The sequence below is a fragment of the Lepidochelys olivacea genome (genome assembly GCF_965140295.1).
Source record: "Lepidochelys olivacea isolate rLepOli2 genome assembly, chromosome: 8".
Taxonomy (NCBI): domain Eukaryota; kingdom Metazoa; phylum Chordata; order Testudines; family Cheloniidae; genus Lepidochelys; species Lepidochelys olivacea.
In genome coordinates, this window is record NC_140418.1 from 30467153 (window position 1) to 30481249 (window position 14097).

The 14097-nt window shown below is 42.6% G+C and overlaps 1 protein-coding gene across 1 annotated transcript in view; it reads right to left on the bottom strand.

The window, feature by feature from the left end:
* SLIT3 (slit guidance ligand 3) overlaps positions 1–14097 on the bottom strand; it is an 810486-nt gene that overhangs the window by 714595 nt on the left and 81794 nt on the right. The window lies entirely within an intron of this gene.

Below are 14097 nucleotides of genomic sequence, written 5' to 3' on the forward strand. Positions count from 1 at the left end.
GCCCTCCATCAACTACAGAAGTATCTATCACCCCGAAGTAAAAATTATCTTTATAACAGTCATGCAAAACTGAAATCAGCTTAATGTAGACAAAGCAACCCACTTTAGAAACACAAGTTAAATACTGCAATGTACAGTAGAAACAGATATCTGTTCATTCACAAGCTCAGTAAATATTACTTAAATTTAACAATTGACCTGAACTCACAGAAAAGACATTCAAAGCTCAAACTAAGTATCTGGCTCCCGTCTCCCACAGAATAGTTCTGTTTTGTGTCTCTCTATAGCTGAAAAATAACAACACACAGCATTTGGCTAATCTGCCCCAAATGTTTATAACGGTAGTAATGAGTCTGATTCCATGATATGATGGGGGTTACTAGGGTTCTGCTCCCAAAAGCCACATGGTCTCTTTCAGAGACATACTGATGCTTCGCCTCCAATTCCTGGTTTCTAATTTTCTTGGATGCTGAGTACTTCATTTCATTTTCCATGCCTTTCTGGATTTATTCACATTACAGGCCTCCACCATTTTGGCCTGAAAGGTCTTCCTTAGGGATCAGTCTAAGGTCACTAGGACTGAAAGGCTGGAGTTTTCATATGGCTACCATATGAATAAATCCAGCAACAATGGAAAAAGGCAATCATATATGTACTTCTCTTCCTGATATCAAGAACAGACAAGGTTGGGTTTGGAAGATTTGCCTACAGTTGGACATACTCAAAATTAAGGACATATCTAATACAAACAAGTTATACAATAGGTTCACCTCCCAGTACATTTCAGTAACATACACCCAAGTTAGTTTTCTATGCAAGTGCATTTAATGACTAAACACAGCAATAAATGAAATACTATCAAAAGCCACAGAACAGGTTTAGTCAGCAGATGGGGGAGTCTAAGTCTAAAAATGACTAGCAGAATGAACTATAAGGAAATCAATGATTTGTGATAGCACATAGCCAAACAGGGTGTAGGTAGTTTCTGTCATTTCTAGCATTAACCAGCTTTAACTAACTTAACCATCAAGTTGTTGTTGTTTGCTGAAGTTGCAGTGAAATCTGTGTAGACAACATGTGATATCTAAAATAAGTTATATAAGGTACGTAATGAAAAAATACTCTAAAATACATGATTTGGAAGGTAAATTAAGATTCACGCAGATTTCAAGCCGAGATGCTGTTATCTGCAATTATCCAAGAGCTGATAGCATTTTTCTTAATAGTAGTTTCTCCTGGCCAGTTTTGGGACCAATCTTCCCATCCTTCTGCCCTTTTAAACCTACTGGTTAATAACCACCCTCACCTTCCACCCCCAGAGATGGAATCATTGCATGGTGCAATTTTCACTTTTGGTTCCTTTGTGTGGAAAGGCGTCGACAATGCTACATTTCATGCCACAAATATGTATCCATGCTAGTTATTACATCTGTCAGTTAACTGAAGAAGAAAACCTAAGTATCTTAATACCTTTGAGGGCATTTTGAATACCTTTCTAATTTCCTTTAGATAGATTTGTCATCGTGGGTACTACTTCCGGGACCAGCACTTCAACACCACTATTCTAACTTTATTAATGATTATACTATTTACCAAAGGGAATTCTATGGAAAGAGCATCACTGTAAGGAAGTTGTTTTTTGGAATATGCTGATTGAATGATACTTTATGTAGTCAAAACTCGGATAACTTTCGGCTCACTCCCATCTGTTTTTACTGAATATGAGAAAAAAATTGTGCTTGTAAAATCCGCATAAGCCTGAGTACGATTTTATTCAGGGTCCTTAATGATAGCAACAGTCACATAAATAGAGCAATTATGGAATAACAGTTGAAGCTATTTACTAAGATACATTTAGTCTGTTTTATAATTCCAGAAGCTACTACACAACAAGCACAAAGTTCTCCTGCCAGGACTACAGAAAAATCCTGCATTCCCCCTTTATCTACTGAACAAGAACAGCTGTATTTTTAAGGGGGGAGATTAAGTGGGGGCACCAGGTCTGTCAATGGACTCTGTCAAGAAGTGACTCACTGGCTGTCATATAATGCGCCCTCCTTCCCTGGCACCCCGTGCTGACTGCTGCTTTGGCCTGCAATAGTCTGCTTCTCCTTGTGACTCAGCCCTCTGGCCAGGTTACATTCAGCCCCACCCCTTCTGGGGTAACAAAGAGTACCAGAACACAGTAGTCCAATGCCTTTAAACCAGGTTTTTAACTTGACTGGGCTCAGTGGTCCCTCTCACCTCAGGAGGCTTCCATGTCACCTTTGTCAGTGGCTAATAGGGAAACTCAGGCCCTCCATCTACTCTTGGTTCCAATCCAGGGACCAGCGGCAGGCAACTAAGGTCAGCTCGCTTGGATCACTGCTGCCTGCCTGCACTACTTCCTACCTCTGGCTTGTTTCTAGGCTCTTTTACCCAGTCCGTTCCTCCACAGACACTTTGCCCTTTCCCAGGCTCTACAGAGTTCTTTCTTGGACCGAGTGGTGCCTCCCTGGAGGCCTAGGCTCCTCTCTGCCCCGCCCAAAAGTCTCTGTGTGTTTTCCTCTGGAGACCCAACCCCTGGGCTGCCTCCCTGACCTGAGTCTTATTATCCTTTTGTCCAGGCTCACCAAAGGAGCTTTGTCCCTCTGGCTTCCCAGTGTCTCCCTCCTGGACCTTTGCCAAAGTTTCTTTCTTAGGAGAAGATCAGAAGGCTTAATCTCCTCCAGGGGCTCTGGCCTCCTTTCTACTGCCCTGAAGTCCTTCCTTTATGAGTCACCCCACTCCTTGCAGCTAGGTCATCCTTAACTCAGCCACTCAATTCCTCCCAGCAGGACCTAATTTTAAATTGGACCTGGCCCACCCTCCAGGTGCACTAATTGCTCTCTGGTTCCAGTTAACTTTTTCTGTCTGTAGAGTATAGGCTGTATCACAACTCATTTTCTCCAACTTCAGCTACAGTACCCCAAGGCAGCATTAAGACAACACACCAGCTTCAGAGACTAGTTCAGCACTGACCCTCTCCTGCAGATATTGGGTATAACTAAGTGATTCACATCTGAGGTATTCAATTAAAGTTTCCAGATCACAGACCCTGGTTCTCATGGGGGACTTCAATCACCCTGACATCTGCTGGGAGACCAATACAGCAATGCACAAACATTCCAGAAAGTTTTTGGAGAGTGTTGGGGACAACTGCCTGGTGCAAGTGCTGGAGGAACCAACTAGGGGCCACGCTCCTCTTGACCTGCTGCTCACAAACAGAAAAGAATTGGTAAGGGAAGTAGAAGTGGGTGGCAACCTGGACAGTGGTGACCATGAGATGGTTGAGTTCAGGATTCTGACAAAAGGAAGACAGGAGAGCAGCAGAGTACAGACCCTGAACTTCAGAAAAGCAGGATCCCCTGGGAGCCTAATATGAGGGGGAAAGGAGTCCAGGAGAGCTGGCTGTATTTTAAAGAAGCCTTATTCAGGGTGCAGGAACAAACCATCCCGATGTGCAGAAATAATAGCAAATATGGCAGGCGACCAGCTTGGCTTAACAGAGAAATCTTCTGTGAGCTTAAACACAAAAAGGAAGCTTACAAGAAGTGGAAACTTAGACAGATGACTAGGGAGGAGTACAAAAATATTGCTTGAGCATGCAGGGGTGTAATCAGGAAGGCCAAAGCACAATTGAAGTTGCAGCTAGCAAGGGACAGGAAGGGTCATGAAGGGTTTCTACAGGTATGCTAGCAACAAGAAGGTGGTCAGGGAAAGTGTGGGATCCTTACTGAATGGGGGAGGCAAACTAATGACAGATGATGTGGAAAAAGCTGAAGTACTCAATGCTTTTTTTGCCTCGATCTTCACAGACAAGGTCAGCTCCCAGACTGATGCACTGGGCAGCACAGTATGGGGAGGAGGTGAGCAGCCCTCAGTGGTGAAAGAACAGGTTAAGATTAGAAAAGCTGGACACGCACAGGTCCATGGGGCTGGATGCAATGCATCTGAGGGCGCTGAGGGAGTTCGCTGATGTGATTGCAGAGCCATTGACCATGATCTTTGAAAACTCATGGCGATTGGAGGAGGTCCTGGACGACTGGAAAAAGGCAAATATAGTGCCCATCTTTAAAAAAAGAAGAAGAAGAATTTGGAGAACTACAGACAGTCCCCAGAAAAATCATGGAGCAGCTCCTCAAGGAATCCATTTTGAAGCACTTGGAGGAGAGGAAGGTGATCAGGAACAGTCAACATGGATTCACCAAGGGCAAGTCATGCCTGACCAACCTGATTGCCTTCTATGATGAGATAACTGGCTCTGTGGATATGCGGAAAGGGGTGGACATGATATACCTGGACTTTAGCAAAGTTTTTGATATGGTCTCCCACAGTATTCTTGCCAGCAAGTTAAAAAAGTATGGATTGGATGAATGGACTATAAGGTGGACAGAAAGCTGGCTAGATCGTCGGTCTCAAAGGGAAGTGATCAACGGCTCGATGTCTAGTTGGCAGCCAGTATCAAGCAGAGTTGTCCCAAGGGTCAGTCCTGGAGCCGGTTTTGTTCAACTTCTTAATGATCTGGATGATGGGATGGATTGCACCCCCAGCAACTCCGTGGATGACACTAAGCTGCTGGGAGAAGTAGATATGCTGGAGGGTAGGGATAGGGTCCAGAGTAACCTAGACAAATTGGAGGATTGTGCCAAAAGAAATCTGATGAGGTTCCACAAGGACAAGTGCAGAGTCCTGCACTTAGGATGGAAGAATCCCATGCACTGCTACAGGCTGGGGACCTACTGGCTAACTGGCAGTTCTGCAGAAAAGGACCTGGAGATTACAGTGGATGAGAATCTGGATATGAGTCAACAGTGTTCCCTTGTTGCCAAGAAGGCTAACGGCATATTGGGCTGCATCAGTAGGAGCATTGCCAACAGATTGACAGAAGTGAATATTCCCCTCTATTAGGCACTGGTGAGGCCACACCTGAAGTATTGTGTCCAGTTTTGGGCCCCCCACTACAGAAAGGAGGCGGACAAATTGGAGAGTCCAGCGGAGGGCAACAAAAATGATTAGGGGGCTGGGGCACATGACTTATGAGGAGAGGCTGAGGGAACTGGGCTTATTTACACTGCAAAAGCCCCGTTCTGTCAGCCTCTGCTCATGGCGACAGATGATTATGGGGGAATTTGATAGCAGCCTTCAACTACCTGAAGGGGGGTTCCAAAGACAATGGCACTAGGCTGTTCTCAGTGGGGGCGGATGACAGAACAAGGAGCAATGGTCTCTAGTTGCAGTGGAGCAGGTCTAAGTTGATATTAGGAAAAACTATTGCACTAAGAGGATGGTGAAGCACTGGAATGGGTTACTTAGGGAAGTCGTGGAATCTCCATCCTTAGAGGTTTTTAAGGCCCAGCTTGTCAAAGCCCTGGCTGGGATGATTTAGTTGGGGTTGGTCCTGCTTTGAGCAGGGGGTTGGACTAGTTGACCTCCTGAGGTCTCTTCCAACCCTAATCTTCTATGATTCTTTGATAAAGTTAAAACAGACAGGTCCAATGTGCATTATTGCTCACAAATAACTATGGTGGGAAGTCTTTTCTGACATTGACAAGCATTTGAAACAATATTGTTTAAGGAACATATGTCTTTTACAAAATGTTACACCAAAATGTACTGCTGTAACTTGGCTACCCACCTATATATATCCATTTAGTATGTTTTTACTCCTACTAATTCAAGAACAAGACTAGAACCCATAAACCTCAACTTTCCACAGTGAATCTTGCTACTTTGCTACTGAATAGGTGCCTGCCTTCCAGAAACTGTTTAGTAGTCTATTGTTCCCTCCTGAACAGAGTTAGTGATTTCTTTAATAATTGTTTCTGGGTTTTAACTACCTGAAATGTACTGTAACCAAAACATATTTAGGTCTAGGTATGCATCCAGATTGTTGCTATCTCGGAGCCAAACTGAAAATCTCAGTCTTCTGACATTTCAACTACAGTTGCACAAATTTCTGCTCTTTTCCACACTTCAGTGGTCTATAGTCTGTTAGCAACCCTTCAGACTGAAATGTTTACCGGCCATTTTTCCTTTCATTTCATTAAAAAAGTTAATATCTTTAAATTCAGAGTCAATCTGCATCTCTCTCTCTCTCTCTCTCTCACTGTGTTCTCTCCTCTGACTTTAATATCTGGGAGATAACATGAAGGCTTTCAATGCAGGGTCCCCCACTCAACTTCATTCAATAGGGTACAGTGTATGATCTGTCTATTTACTAAGCTTCTGATGACAGTGAGACTGATTGAGCCATGTACTGAGTTAGTTCATGAACTCTGTGTCAATATTTATGTGAATTCAAATATATTACTGCTGCTGATAATGGTTAATGAATTGTGTTTTGTTTTAAATGTTTCTTCTATCTAAAACGTTGCTAGATTTTACTTGAGTTTTAAGGAAGTACAAGACTACATTAAAAAGACGTAGTTTGTGCAAAAAGCTTCAGATTAGCAACTCCAGAGACTGGAGTACTGTTTATCCCTGGAACAGTCAAACCATGGGCAACAGAAGCACAGCCTTCCCAAAATTGCTCCATCAACATGCCTCTGATTTTGAGTGACAACTGCTAGGAATCAGAGGAAATTTATCCTTCAGTTCCATTCCTTTCAGCATCTGTTTGGAGACTACCAACAGTACTTGATTAATGGCAATTATGTTAAACTCATTTATCTATTAGGAATGGAAGAGACTGTCAATGCATTTTATATATTCCAGCAAACTACCATCTACTGGTTATGACTGCCTCTGATCTGATTCCAGACGGTGTTTGAGGTGCAAGAATCCATATCCCATTGCCAATTCCAAGCTAGTCATTCTCCTGACTGTTTTCATAATGTATACTAGAACCAGGAAATGGCTATTGAAATTTTGCCGTGAGTAGTCACAGACAATCTTAAAGAATTAATTTTAGTTGAGTTTATACCCACTGTTTTTGCAAATATAAAAGTCTCAGTTTCCAGATCAGAAAACTCATCAGCACAACAGCATTGAGGCTAATATTGTTGAATGTTCATGAAAAAGCATATCCAGAGAGAAGATCAGCTTTTCAGAGTCAAATACTTTGAAAACTTCATTTGAATCAAATTTCCAATTTTGGATATTGCATGCAAACAACTGTTTGCAAAACACCTAGCACCAAGAATTGTTCAGGGTAACAAATACGTTTGAGAAAACTGCTGTCACACAATTCAATGGAAAGGCAAAATAGATTAAATCATAGAATGATAGGACTGGAAGGGACCTAAAGAGGTCATCTCGTCCACCCCACTGCACTCATGGCAGGATTAAGTATTATCGGGACCAGAGGTGGGCAAACTACAGCCCGTAGGCCATATCCGGCCCGCGGGACCATCCTGCCCAGCCCCTGAGCTCCCGGCCAGGGAGGCTCGCCCCCGCCCCTCCCCTGCTGTCCCTCCTCCCCCACAGCCTCAGCCTGCTGCGTCACCGGCACTCTGGCCCACCGTTCCTGCCGGGCAGGGCGTCATCGTGGCTGCAAGCTCCTGCCGCTCTGTGCGGCATGGTAAGGGGGCGGGGAGGGGTTGGATAAGGGGCAGGGAGTCCCGGGGGATAGTCGGGGACACGGGTGGTTGGATGGAGCGGAGGTTGGGGAGGGGGGGTCAGATGGGGGTGGGGTCCCAGGAGGCAGTCAGGAGGCGGGGGTGTGGATAGGGGTCAGGGCAGTCAGGGGACTGGGAGCAGGGGGGTTGGATAGTGGGTGAGGTCCCGGGGGTGGTTAGGGGTAGGGGTCCAGGAGGGGGCAGTAAGGGAACAAGGAGCAGAGGGGTGGGTTGGATGGACTGGGCGTTCTGAGAGGGGCAGTCAGGGTGTGGGAAGTGGGAGGGGGCAGATACGGGGCGGGGTCCAGGCTGTTTGGGGAGGCACAGCCTTCCTTACCCGGCCCTCCGTAAAGTTTCGCAACCCCGATGTGGCCCTCGGGCCAAAAAGTTTACCCACCCCTGAGCTAGACCATCCCTGACAGGTGTTTGTCTAACTTGCTCTTAAAAATCTCCAATGATAGAGATTCCACAACCTCCCTAGATAATTTATTCCAGTGTTTAATTACCCAGACAGTTAGAAAGTTTTTCGGAATGTCCAATCTAAACCACCCTTGAGTATTCTAGGATGTATTTCATCAGGCCCTGGTGACTTGAAGATATCTAACTTGTCTAAGTAATTTTTAATTTGTTCTTTCCCTATTTTAGCCTCTGATCCTACCTCATTTTCACTGGCATTCACTATGTTAGACACCAATCGCTTTTAACCTTTTTGGCGAAAACAAACAAAAAGGTCATTTAGCACTTCTGCCATTTCCACATTTTCTATTATAGTTTCCCCCTCCCCTCCATTGAGTAACTGGCCTACTCTGTCCTTGGTCTTTCTCTTGCTTTGAATGTAATTGTAGAATATTTTTTCTGTTACCCTTTATGTCTCTAGCAAATTTAATCTCGTTTTGTGCCTTGGCCTTTCTAATTTTGTCCCTACATACTTGATCTGTTAACTGTTATTCATCTAGGGCCATGTCTACACTAGCACTTATGTTAGCAAAATATTGTCTCTCAGCGTTGTGAAAAAAACACCCCCAGAGCAACATTCAGTTTTGCCTGCATAAGCACTCATGTGCGGTAGATGCTCTCCCACCGACATAGCTACCACCACTCACTGATCTGGTTTTATTAAGTCAACAGGAGAGCCCACTCCCATCGACATAACACGGCTATAGGAGTGATCTTACAGCAGCACAGCTGTGCCATTCTAAGCTTGTAAGCATAGACATGGCCTTAAATTTTTATGCACACACATTGTCTGCATGCAGATTAATAGAAATTATGTCCTCTTCATACCTATATAATAGTACTACATAGATTTCAGTGAGGATGGAGCTGGGTCTGTATAACTTTCTCCTAATGCCCTCCAGGAATCCAACTGCTTTACAGTCAGTTGTGGAAAAGTAATTCTTTTGCATGGAAATCTGAATGCACAGAACACTAAATAATTATGTGTGTCTTATATAACATGTATTTGCATACTAGAAAAAAGATGCTTACATCAAAACTACACTGAAACTACAAAACACAATGTCCATTCATCACTTATTTTCCATTCAAACAAATTCTAAGTTACTCTTTTAAACAACCCTCCCATCAGCATTTTAGTATTTCACCCTGTCTCACGCTGTTACACTTTAGCTTCCCTGATAATCAAAGGAAGCCAAGTTCATGCAAAAACAGTCCATTCAGACTTTCACATTCCGAGTGTTCACATTAAGTTTTGTTGCATGTAATGGCAACAAACATTTCAAATGAAAACGGATTCTGAAAACAGGGAGATATTCAAATATTTGATTCCATTATTCCTGTGACTCAAGTGTTTAGTAACTAGGATGTCCTCAAACAGCTTCCTCTTTTTGTTTCCAAGTGGTTGCCAAACTGGTCTACAAAACCCAGCTACTTAATGGTACTGTTACCTAGAGCCCGACTTTCAGAGGTGCTAGTGGTATGCAAATTTCTGTCTGCCTACAGATCATGTGGGTAGTTGGATGAATAACTGGTAACTATTAGGAGCTGAACATGTCTGAAAATCAAGGATGCAATAGTGACTTGTTTCAATCTTTGTATAAAGTTTATAAGCAAACATATATACTAGTTACACAGTAAATAAACATTAATATTCAACTTCAGGCTTTACACTTTTATATTAGATAATATCCCTTCTCTTTCTAATACAAATGTACCTATTGCCGTCAAACAGTTTCCCAGCATACCCCCTAATCTGAGAGGCGGTATCCAGTGTTCACAGGCAGCTCCCACCTTCTAGACTGTCCCTCAAGTTCTGGATGAAAAACTCAGTCCAGGTCTACACTATAAATTTACATCAGTATAACTACGTCACTCAGAGGAGTGAAAAATCCACATCCCTGAGCGACGTAATTACACCGACATAACCCGCACTGTACACAGGAGGGCTTCTGCCGTCGACATAGCTACCGCCTCTCACGGATGTGGAGAACCTGCTCTGATGGGAGGAGCCCTCCCATCGGAGTAAGTAGCATCTTCACTGAAGCACTACAGCAACACAACTGCACCAATGCAGTTGCGCTGCTAGAGCAACCTGCCCTCAGTTTCAAGCCTCCTTTTAAAAGGGCTTTTGCCCCCTTCCTGTCTCTCCTGGAATGGTGACTTATGGTTATTCAGATAGTGGAGACCCCCTCTTCACTTGAGAGCTGGGATGTCTCAATGTACCTCCATTAACTCTAATGGCCCATTGTTGCTTTTTCCTGGGTTGCACAATGGATTGTTACTTGAGTCTGGTTTTGTGTAAACACCTGGCTCGGGAGCTGCCTCTCCCTGACTGATCGCTCACTGCCATGCTTTGAGGTGGAGCCAAAGTTTATGAGCACAGTTCTCTATATGCACAAATACATAAATTCATAACCATATAGTCTAAATACGTATCTCCTAATGATTATTACGTTTATAACACTTACAAGCTTTCACAAAAGACCTTACCAGACATACTTTTATGATACAATAATACAATATGCAATCAGTTGCTCATTTTGGGGATTTAACCCTTCTGTTCTGCCCTTAGGGTGTTTGAGCCCTGATTGTCACAATGACATGAACAGCAAGAACTATACAAATTCCCATGTGACTTCAATCCTTCTTTATTTCACTTTTTCTATGCTAGAGAGAAAACGTTAAAGCCCTTGACAGAAAAGCCATTATGAAGATTCTCAACATGTGGTATGAGACTTCCTCATATAGGATTTTTTAAAAATTAACCTATTTTGGAACATTAAATTGAGCATGTTTTTAAATTTCAAAATTTTAAATTTAGAAGAATTGCGCTTTAGAGGAATACATGCTTTAAATGGCCATTTAGTAGTGCTACTTCCTTCAAGCTGACAGGTAAGTGCCTGCCAAACCTGAGTGAACCGTAAATGTTTTTTTCCAAAACACAGTGTCCATAAGAACTCCACCTCACTGCCACATGGCAGTAATCTTTGACAATCACAAAGAAAGCTCAGCATAAGCTTTAAGTACAGCTTAAGTACTGAAGCAAATATTAGAAATGGCAGTACAGGGTCTGACAAATTCTATCCTTCACCTCTTCACAAGTGGCACATGAAAGCATGAACCGCACATGCTTTGGGAACACAGCACAGCAGCACCATTCTCTTCCCAACCTAAAATGCTCAGGGGCGGAGAGTTAGAAATTCCACAAGCTGGCTGGAGCCTTTTATCTGTGACAGCATGTCACATCTGCAGCCTTTACTGCCATGCAGCCATTAGGTGACAGAAGAGACAGTGTTAATGGACAAATTCAGTATGCAAACATTGGCAGGACAGTGCCACTGATGGAGACAGCTCCCCTCTATTTGCACAGGTTTGTTTCATGTAAGTGGAGAAGCACACTATACAGTCTGCTTCCTACTTCTTAATTAATTCTCTTTATAAGGCAATGTGAGGTTTAGCAGCTTTAAGGACACATCCCCTCATGCTTGGAAAAGGAGGAGAACTGTTTCTTTGATAACACTTGAACATTGCTTTTCTTTTTATTCAGCAGAAGAATCAAGTCAGTTCTCTCATGACCTATTTAAGGTCAAGTTTATTTTACAGAAAGCTGTACTATGTTGATATTTCAAACAATGCTAAATGCTTCATTGCCCTGCTCTTTCCTAGAGCCTGATCCTGCCATGTGATTCATTCATCTTGAGTACAGTGTACCCTCAACTTCCAAAGTCATGATTTGTCTTCAAACTTTAGGCATAAAAAATGTACTTTTTATTTTGGGAAGTAAATGAAATGGAATGAGGGCTAATATCAAAATCAATGTGATAGCTATTGAGGCTATGTCTTCATTACAGAGTTAGCCCAAAGGATTGGCACCTGGGTCAGAGAACCCAGGTTCACTGAGTCCAGGTGCGAGCAGCCATACTGGCTATGTGTCACTGTGACTTCTGGAGGTAAACCCAGGGCTCTTTTGTGCTGCAGTAAGATGAGAGCCTCTATGGTTCTTTCCCAGTGAACTGTGGGACAACTTGTCTGTCAAGTGCACACTGGGGAATTGTGGGAAGGTATCGGAGAACTATCAGCACTCAAATGACGTATCCTGCATCATCGCTGTAAAGAGGTCAGGGTTGCCAGTCTGAGTGAAGAGTGGAACCTGGGCTTTAACCCACACCCCTCCCTCCTGTGCCAGCTAGCCAAGGTTGAAAGTACCACTTAAATTGGGTCAGAGGTTGCCCTATGTGGAAAAGAGGGAAATTATGGACAACAGCCAGGTAAGAGCCTGGACAAACTCAGCAGTGAAAAAACAGCCTTAAAGGAAACTCTCTCATGGAAGGTCACTGAGGAAAAAATGTCTTACTACGAATAAAATGCCTTTAATTACAATAAGTCTTTAAGTCTGCTACTGAGTGCAGTCAGCTTGCCAAAAACCAAAGCCATTTGTGACCATAGCGGAAAGGACGCACAATGGAAGTACAGAACAATATTAAAATCAGCTACAACATGGTTTCATGATCATAAAGAGATAATCTGAGCCAAATGTTGATTTTAAAATTATTAATTATGGTGACATTTTCCTTGTGACTACACAGTGTAAAGTAAAGTAATTTAGAAAAATCACGACTTTAACTATAGCGGTGGGATATTCAATATATAAGATGACAAGAAGATTTGACAGCTAGAATTAGGAATTAAAGCCTAGTTTAGCATTTCTTATTAACTCTGTAATATGCACAATACATATGAAATGGGACTGACAAAGTCACTTTTGGGCACATTTTTACTAGAATTAAAATCTTCAGTAAACTAAAAATTAAGACTGAGCAAAGATATCTACTGCTTCAATTAAACGACTGCATGTCATCCATAGAAATGGGCACGTGTGATGTGTTGAACCAACCACTGGCAACAGTTTACAGGAGTTGTGTATCAGAGATATTACACAATACTTATTTAATAGAAATCTACATTTATCAGCATGAACACTCATTGGCACATAGATCAGAATTATCTGACTGCTTCAGAAGCCACATTAAGCACAGAAAATATGGCAAATGTATTGGCATTTACAGATCCCATGTATTTTTTGTTAATTTGAGTAAAACACTAGAATTATAAAGAAGTGCTTTACATCTGCTCATGAGCACAATTTCACACAAAATGTTTTACAAAGTTCAAACTGAAATTAAATATTTTCAGAAGAAAAATGTTTGCAGAATGGTGTCCAAGCTGGTACTGAATTTAGAAGCCACAGTGAATTATTTATCTGTCCATCAGTTCAGCCAGTGCCACAGGGGAGTGCTGCAATCATAAATGAGACCAACAACTGCTCTTACAAAGCACATACTTCCAAGTTATTTCCTGTGAAAGACTGAAGAGGCCCCAGCATGGCTTTATAGAAAATCATTACACCAACTTCATTTGTTTCCTCCCTGGAATTCTCATTTACTGAGACCTGTCACCTGAGGGGTCCATTCGCAAGGGACTGCCTAAGAGAATAAGGCACCACTTGCTGTGTAACCATGGCAGAACAGTGGGAATAGGGGATGTTGTAGCCTGGTGATCCAGTCTAAAGTGGAGTGAACCACAGACTTACACTCTGGGCAATAATGCATGTAGATGCCTGTCCCTAGGAAAGTGTCCCCAGGAACAACTGGGGAGAGATCACAGTATGGCTATACTGTACATGTACCATGTCAATTCTGATGTACTGAGAAAACAAGCTTCCAGTCTTACTATGACACTGAGTAGGATTTACAGCCACCAACATCTTCTGTAAAATATGTCTTAGATGCTCCATTTTCAGCCAAAAAAACTAATCTGACACCAGGGTAGTTGAAGCACATGTCTTTAGAATGGTTAATTGCTGCACAGCAAGTCACAATATGCCTAATTCTTGGAATGAGCCTCAGTTTTTTGCATGAGCAATTTAACTTATGTAATGAGCTGTAGCTACAGTTTTAAACCTACAACTCATGAAATACCATGGAAGAGCATGAACAGGTTCTTAAAATTCTGAGTGCAATTCAGAGCAAGAACCTACTAAAGTGGAGAGAAGCTTAGTATG